The 8,683-nt window shown below is 39.2% G+C and overlaps 1 protein-coding gene across 1 annotated transcript in view; it reads left to right on the top strand.

Annotated features, from left to right (window-relative positions):
* Window positions 1–342: 342 nt before the first annotated feature.
* The window catches only part of cd4-1 (CD4-1 molecule), a 29,133-nt gene continuing 20,792 nt past the window's right edge, over window positions 343–8,683 (top strand). Inside the window, exon 1 of the mRNA XM_072679058.1 lies at window positions 343–397. The gene's annotated coding sequence lies outside the window, so the exon portion shown is untranslated. The remainder of the gene's footprint in view (window positions 398–8,683) is intronic.

Here is an 8,683-nt window from a genome sequence, read left to right as displayed (position 1 = left end):
TGAAATCCAGGTAAAAGTTAATATCATAATTCTGCACTGTATTATTATTATTACTATTATTTAAGACCAATTTTCACTGTTTACTTTTGGAGCTGAGTTGTTCCAGGGGGCATATCTGGTGGGTGGGCTTGGAAGCAGGTCGCAAATCGTTCACGTTATCTAGGAAAGTTGAAGGCCGCCATTATGTAAAGTGCTGTAAAGGTGGTCCGGGTGGGAGGAGGCCCGATGTTGAGAGAAAAGGTCTTGAGAAAGTGAGAAAGGACTGCGCTGAGGCATGTCGGGGAACAGAAACAACGTCTGTTTCCTGTGTGTGTGCGGTAGTTTGAGTTATAGACTACTGCTGGCACTGTAGGTCGCTCAGCATCAACACAAGGAGACTTACCACCTTCTTAGCACTGTAAGTACTGCTGATTATCGCTGTATTCGGTACTGTACTATTAGCATTAGCGGGTTATTTTTCTTATGTTAGTTTTCATATATTCTGATATTCTGTAGTTGAGATTTGTGTGGTTGCTAATCCCCATTGATAGCAGTGACTAGGAGCCAGTGGCATTAAAGGACAAGTCAATTAGTTTAGATTTCAATCTGGATTGGGTTTGATTTGATTGTTTGCGTTACTATTATGAGATAAGCAACTTTAATAATGGGTATTAATGCTGTTCAACTTCAAAATTTGGTAGTTATTTTCAGTTGCGTTGCCTTCTCCACGTTTGCGCCGACAGCTTTGAGTGGTTCTGATCGTTCATAAGAACTGATACTGCATTAGAATTCATTGAAAAGGCCTTTTACATTATTTTACACGTATAATTAATATGACTATTTAAAATATGGCCTACAGTATGGATGTACATTAAAGCTGAAACAACTTGTAGGCCTCAACTGACCTCAGAATATAAACACCCACCGTTCAATTGAAAAATGGATTGTCTAATTGATTCTATTGAGAACTGAATTCATTATTGATGATTGCAGTTTTATATCGTCATTGTTCAAAACAAAAAACTAAATCTCAATTTGATATATTTTTTTTCTTTACCATTTGAAAACCCCAGCCTAGCTTCACATTGGGTGAAAAATTTACGTTGCTCCGACTAGTAGAAATGCTCTAAAATTTCGTTTGTAAAAATCTGAATTCCATTGACTTCCATTAAAAGTTTATACAGTTTTCGCCTTCTCCTGTAAAGTTTGTTTTTTGGGAGACAGTGAAACTATGTAGCGTTTTCTAAAGCTGTAATTAATAATATGTTGGAGTTTTATTCAAAATCCCTGTGTTTGGTGCCTTTAACATTTACAACACAACACTGGACCAATGCCAATATAATTGTAGTGATAATTGTGCATTTGCTAATATAATTTTCAACATTTCAATTCTTTCTTGAAGTTCAGACGTTGCAGCTAAAGAGAACTGGCTTTTTTATCATTGCAAAGACATAATAAGTGTTTCATAATTAGTGTTTCATAATTAGCGTTTCATATCAACTGATTAGTCCAGTGGTGTGTGCAACGCGTCCTTTAGCATTACGGCTAACTTAACGCATCTCCTTTAAAAGTTGAATTTAGAACGTTCAGGACTGAAACTTTCCAGGATTGACCTTTAGTCCAGTGGCTAGAATTAATGATTAGATCCATGTTTCACTGTTGACCAGTTACTCCCTGGAGCAATTCCGTAAAGAAATCTACGTTTCGTCCCCTAAAGAACCTTTCAACTGAGAATTATTTAAGGAACTTTTATGTAAATTGAATGTGCGAGTGTGAAGAACCTTTTTGGAAGTTACATATTGTTGGTTTTGTGCAAATTACAGGCTTGTTTTAACCAAACCAGATTTAAAATGATAAGAAATCTGAATCTATGTTTAGGTAAAAGTGTATATAGTTATAATTAATAAACAGTATCTGCTTTCTGCTTATTAAAACTGCTCCAGTTAGGCTGTGCGACTTGTCCTGGTGGCTCACAGCTCCAGGTGTAGCATTATAGCTAATTAATTACACCTCATTCAGCTCATGAGCTAATTAGCAAAGCTGTTATAAGGTGAATTCCAGATGTTTAACGTAAGATTATGCAGGATTATGGACCTCAGGTGGTTTAATAAATATGTTGCTGTGAATTATTTGAACATTATTGGTTGTTTTTTGGCACTTAAAGGTTTTTGGCTAGAACTGGATGTTTCTAATTAACGTAAAAGTCATGCTGGTGCTGTAATATCGCATTGGTCAGGCCAAGGACATCCTGGATGGCCTCCGCATCCGCGTTCAGCATCATAACTAATAAGTACAGCATGAGTCTTAGTCCAATTGCTGGAAGTGCCGACAGTTTTCACTGTTGAGCGACAGACGACCCACCATTGGGCCTAATACAGATAATTTTAGTGTGATTTTGGTGGCTCTACAGTATTTGAAGGTTTTTGGATACAATCGTACGTCCAGGAACCTGAACTGGATTTTTAAATGCAATAATATTTGAACAATTTCAAACAAATGCTGTAATAAACAATATATTACATCAGTCAGTCCCAGGATGTCCTACAGCAGGCCTCGGCAGAGAGGTCAGCATTGTAGCTCGAGTCCTGGACTCCAAAATAATCAGCGATTCACAAATGTAGTTGAAAACCTACCTACAGCTACCTACGTCTATCTTGATGATAGCTGCTTGCCTGGGTGGGCTTGCTGATCAGGTTTAGATTAGAAAGTGTTGAGCAATGCATTTTTTTCCACTGCTGAGCTGCTGTTTCACAACCTGGAGAGAAAAAAGGTGCATGAAACACGTCTGTATCTTCAGTCTTTAGTTGTTCTAGATATGTTCTCTCAGGGTGGAACATGATCGTTCCTGAATGACAGCTGGTTTGCTTTAAGTGAACCGTTGTTAATACCAGCTGGCATCCATTTAAAGGAGGGGGGGGGGGCATGCTGGAACTGGGACTGGAGGGCTAGATAGATTTACATACACACTGCTGACCAAATGAGGGCGAAGTGACCAACGCAGAGGACCTGGTTCCAGTGGCTCCTCTCAAGGTGTGGATACAGGGGTGGACAGTCAGTTCTTAAAGGTGATGGACAAGCGTAAGAATCACTGAGATGTTCTAGATTACTGGATCTTCAGAACATCTCCAGAACATCAGGCAGGTCTTGTGGGATGTTCCTGGTATGCAAGGTATGCGGGGTCATGGGCGCCGTGGGCTCGTTGAAGCTCATGGAGGCCTCGCCCACCTCACAACTTGCGATACTTATAGGATCTGATGCTAACGCTAGTCAAAGGGCGAACTACACTATGGTAGGCAGGTGGTTTTAATGTTATGGCTAATCGGAGTGGATTTGAAGAGGATGGCGTGAATGTATAGCCTTAGATTATACAGTAAAAAACACTAGAAACAGCCTTTGGTAGATATCTCTGGTTATACATTGTGATTTAGGGGGTGAAAGGGGGGGGGGTGTACCCCCTCTTAAACTGGCCCCTCAACTAAGTCAACATCTGGTTGCCTCTCTGATTGTACACTGTGACAGGGTCGGCCATGTGTTTATGTAAAACAGCTCATCAACATGTTTTTCATAATGATGTATATAAATATAAATGTATATATATATTATATGTTGTACTTTTTTTTCGTTATTTTTTATTATGGCGCAAAACCTCCTATCTCAAAAATGTTCAACAAAAAGTAAAGGAAAAAGATTTTCTTCTACAATATAAAAAAAACAACTGATGGATTGAAATGATGTGACAAAGTGACACACACAAAAAAAACTTTATACAATATATAAATATATTTATATAACTATATATACAAAAAATTATATAGTTAAATACATACTTCAAACTAATAAAAACAAAGCAATTCAAATATTTAAACTAATAAAAAATTATAATAAACCAGTATACAACAATAAACAATTACGTCTTTTTTACATTAAAGAAAGAAGATAAAGATCAAAGTAAAACTGTGTGTGTTAGGATGACAGTTCGCTTTAATGTTAGGATAAACGTTAAATCCGTCGCCTGAAATCTATCAGAGGAAAGTTATGAAACCTGCAAAGTAACATCTACACAGTGAGCTATTTTAATGACATGCGAAGCCATCAAACAGAGGTACAAGGTTTCCTTAATATTTATATCTCGAAAAAAACAGTATAACAGTATGAACCGGTAAGTAAGAGTAACGTATATCTTAAGATGTCTAAATGAAGAAGCTTTGAAAGGTTTGAAGGTCCTTTATTTGAAGTCTTTAAACTTCTTAATACTCACATTAAGGACAACTGAGAGAGAACTGGTTCTTAAAAGTGGTGCCTTTATGGCATCGCTAAAACAACCCTTTGTTGTTAGGAGTGTATTATGTATAGATAATGTACCGTTTCCATACATTTAAACATATAGATATAGATAGATATGAATCTGGCAGTTGTTCTTTACATTGTATCATTCATTTACATTGAGTTTCATGATGAATGGACCAATAGAAATGCTCCAAAATGACATTTATATTGACTTCCATTGAAAGTTAAGAAGTTTTTGGAGATTTTGGAGAGTTTTTTTCATATCAGTGATGATATGTATGTTTTAAGCAGCTGCCTTTGGTTTGTTTAACAATCCTTTCATATATATATTGAAATACCTGGAATAAACTTTTATTTTCACAACAGTTTTCTTCTGTAAGTTCACTATTTTGGAGATGCATGTTTTTATTGGATTGGACAATATTTATATATATGTAATAATATAAAAGGTGTAATAAATTTGTAATAAATCTATATGTACAGAATAGTGTATGTCCTATACAGTCTATTATATATATAAGTACAGTACAGTCCATTAAATCCTAATGTGGACTGATTTGTTATTTATATATATATATATATATATATATATATATATATATATATATATATATAGGACACGGTCTGGAACAACACGGGCTGCAAACGCTACATCTACCAGAGCTGTAAGCTCGAACCCAGACGATGCCTGGGACCAGGTCAAGCTTGGCTTCACTGAAGGAAGCACAACATTTGCTGTTGGGGAACATCAAGAGCTTTGGGAGGCCCTGAACCCTAAAGACCTTTGTGAAAGCAACCAAAGTGAAGGTCACACACACTCTTTACAAAAAGAGCTTCTGCTGGGGTTCTCTTTAAGCTCCTCTCTACTTATTATGCAGAATCTACCGTAAATTAGGCTTAGCATCATACAGCATAAACACATAAACACAATATATTTATAAATATATATATAGTGTTACATATAGGTTAAGGTGTTTATGCTGTATAATATTCAGGAGGTTAACCACCTTGTTGTTCAGGTGCTGCTAACGTGGGACTGCACTGCTGCAGAGTGAAAGTCTGAAAGGGGAACAGGACAGGTTCCCTCGCAGGTGTTTCAGGATAGACGGTGTTTTCCTATGCATATGAATATGAATAGTTTTCATACTGAGACTAGGATTCCCTTTTTCATAAGGTGTGTCATACACACACTTCTTTCCTTTTCACTCTTTCACTCCAACACAAACCCCCCACCACCACCACCACCACCCCCACGTTCTGTTCAGGTGTGCTCCTACACCCGCACACACTGTTCTCACTTTGTCACTCATAAGATGCCACAAACGCTAGCAGGTAGACCAGCTGTGTGAGTGTGTGTGTGTGTGTGTGTGTGTGTGTGTTTGGTCATCATTAACCTCTCAGACCCTGTATATGTAAGCCCTTGCCTATATAAGCCAGCATTATAGTCAGAATTACCATATATATATATATTCATATGGGCCCCAAAATAGAACCCTGTGGGACATCATAAAATATGCTAAGCCTAATTTACGATAGATTCTGCATAATAAATAGAGAGGAGCTTAAAGAGAACCCCAGCAGAAGCTCTTTTTGTAAAGGGTGTATGTGACATCCACTTTGGTTGGTTTCATGAAGGTCTTCAGGGAAGTTCAGGGCCTCCCAAAGCTCTCGACGTTCCCCAACAGCAAGCATGATCTGGTCCCAGTCATCGTCTGGGTTCGAGCTTACGGCTCTGGTAGATGTAGCGTTTGCAGCCTGTGTTGTTTGAGACGTCCCAGTCCTCTTTAATCTCTCGGTAGATCACTGGTTGGGCTCCTTTTGAGATCGTTCAGGTGCTTTTTTTGTGAGACGAGCTTTTTTAATGTACCAGCAGTGGTTTCCCAGTCTTCTTCTGATGGTGGAAGCTATGAACTCTGACCTTTATCTGCAGGCTCCAGAGATTTCATGTCATGCCTTGCTTTGCATTGTTAGAGAACACCGGCTTGGACGTCGATTACTGCCAAGGGGTCAAGCCGGCTGTGGTTCGTCTAGCTTGTCCTGCGGTTCTTCTGTAGCTGTTGCTTCGAGTCCCGCTAGGCCGAGTTGAGAGAGCTCATGTTCTCCAGAGCTGCAAGATGGTCATTGATGGGTGGTATCTAGTTGTATTCGAACAGATGTTGCTCCTGGGCTGCTTTGCTGTAGCTCACACCTCAGGCTTCTGAGCTTTCAGATACTGTGTTGGTAGCTAGATGTTGGATGGACTGAGATGTTCCGCTGCAGTTCTGTTGGAGTTCCAGGACCCCAGATGCTTTTCTATTAAATCCAACCTGAACTTTACCTTCAGTCAATGAGGAGATAGATCCTCCAAGCCAAGCTCTCCTTGTGATCTCCACCGCTAGGCCGCTAGCCAGCTTTACACACACACACACTTGTGAACGATGTGTGAACCACCAGTGTATGAAAATTAAGAACTGGGAATAAATAATAATAAAGGAGCAAGAGCTTCTCATTTTGAAGAAAGAAAGTAGTGAGATCTTGTCGGTGAGCTAGTCTGAAGAACAGAGCTCGGTTCCTCCAGGTTTCTCCTGGACGCTCCTCAGTCCAGTCCAGCCAGCACAGCGTGGAGGATGTGTTTAACTCCATCAGCAGCAGCAGCAGCAGCAGCAGCAGCTCACCTGATTTACCATCATTAAGCCCTGATTTACCACCAAACCAGGTGTTGATCTGAGGAGAACTCTAAATAATACTAGACTCCATGAGGAGAACTTTTGGGATGTTCTAACGATGAACACAGTGATGGAGAACCAATAAAATGTCCAGTTTTCCAGTGAAATGAGCTTTTAAGGTTTTTAAGAATGGATGGAGATGGATGACCATCCCAATAGGACCTGTCTTTCCAAAACGGCAGCTCTACAGGAGAAGGACAAAACATCTTAGTCCAGACTGCATGGCTAGGCATGCTTGAGACTGAGTGTCCCAATATTTTTGTCCATATAGTGTACCCAGCAGTAATTTACATCGGTTCAAACCTAAAGAACATGTCAACTTATACCTTGGTCCCCGTTTTCAGGGAAACACAGAACTGAGACTGCTTATATTTATTTATATTTATATAAATATTTATATAAATTTATATTTAACCAATGTGTCCTAAATTGTAAATTCTAAATCCTAAATTCTGAATTTAGGCAGGTCTTGTGAGCGTTTTGTATTAAAAAAAATACTAAACTGGATATTAATATTTTGTTGAACTGATAACAAAAAAATTTACATGACGAACTTTTTTACGTGGCGTTTAGCATTAGTTTTTAAAATATGTGATATTTGTCCGTATTTAACTGAGAATAAACCAATAAATAAACGTTCTAGGAATATCCAGAAAACTTTACAAATTGAAATTCTGGTTCTTTGAACCCAAAGTTGAAATGTTTACGCAAAGTTCTACTAAAGTTCTACTATTTGTAGATTTGTAGTTTGGTATTTTTCAGTGCTGGTGCACCTTCCATGTGGAAGGAACGGTCTCCAGAAGCCGTCCAGAGTGGGGCAGGTCGTCTCTGAACCGTGAATGTCTATCTCCTTTAGTTGGTGTTATTTAGGGTTTGGTCTAGGGCGTTCGTGTGCTGCAGTCTGGGCCATTTCAGTGTAAATACCCTGCTTAAATAAAAGGAAAAATCTGAGACTGAAGAAAACCAAATAAAACAGTTTCTGTAAATGACCTGCGTCATTAAAGGGGCGGTACGCTACTTTTTCCAGCGAAACATTACCAAAACAAAAAAAAAAAGGACTGGTTTAGAGTTTTCTTGCTGGTTTTAGGTGTTTTAATCACTCTTTTTTATTTGTAGGTGTTTTAATCACTGCATCGCTGTCATTGTTCAGTGTTTCCGACACACAGGAGCCGCCATGCCTTGTAAACACTTTTTTTTTTTAGACCGAAAAAACCCCCAAAAAAACAAAACAGAGCCAGTCATGTGTGGCCATTGCCCTCAAGGAGTCGCACGACTTTAGCTGCGTCACCTAAAACCAGCAAAAAAAAACACCAAATAAGTGTGTTTTGAGTTGCGATGTTTCGCTGGAAAAGTCGCGTACCGCCCCTTTATATCGCAGGTCATTTACAGAAACTGAGCTGCCAAACAGGGGAGGAGCCTGTGAGAGACAGAAAGAGCGAGCCAGAGAGGCTTGTAATGGAAATACATTCACTTACATTTCACAATCAAGGAGCCAAATGTCACTCGAGCTCAGCTAGAGCTTCTTTCCATTGACATTTCCACTGTGTGCACGCTTTAAAGCCTACAGGACTTACATCACTGAGGGGAAGAGGCCTGAAGCTGAAACTACCGAAGCAGCAGAAGCGAACTGAGCTTCCAGAGAACTGGCTTGTCTACTGCCAGGTCCTGTCCAGACTGTTCTTTGCAAGTTCCTGTCTCAGAAAACGTACCTT

This window comes from Salminus brasiliensis, chromosome 5 (assembly GCF_030463535.1).
Source record: "Salminus brasiliensis chromosome 5, fSalBra1.hap2, whole genome shotgun sequence".
Classification (NCBI taxonomy): domain Eukaryota; kingdom Metazoa; phylum Chordata; class Actinopteri; order Characiformes; family Bryconidae; genus Salminus; species Salminus brasiliensis.
Note: the sequence above shows the minus strand (reverse complement) of the source record. Positions and strands in the feature narration are given on the sequence as shown.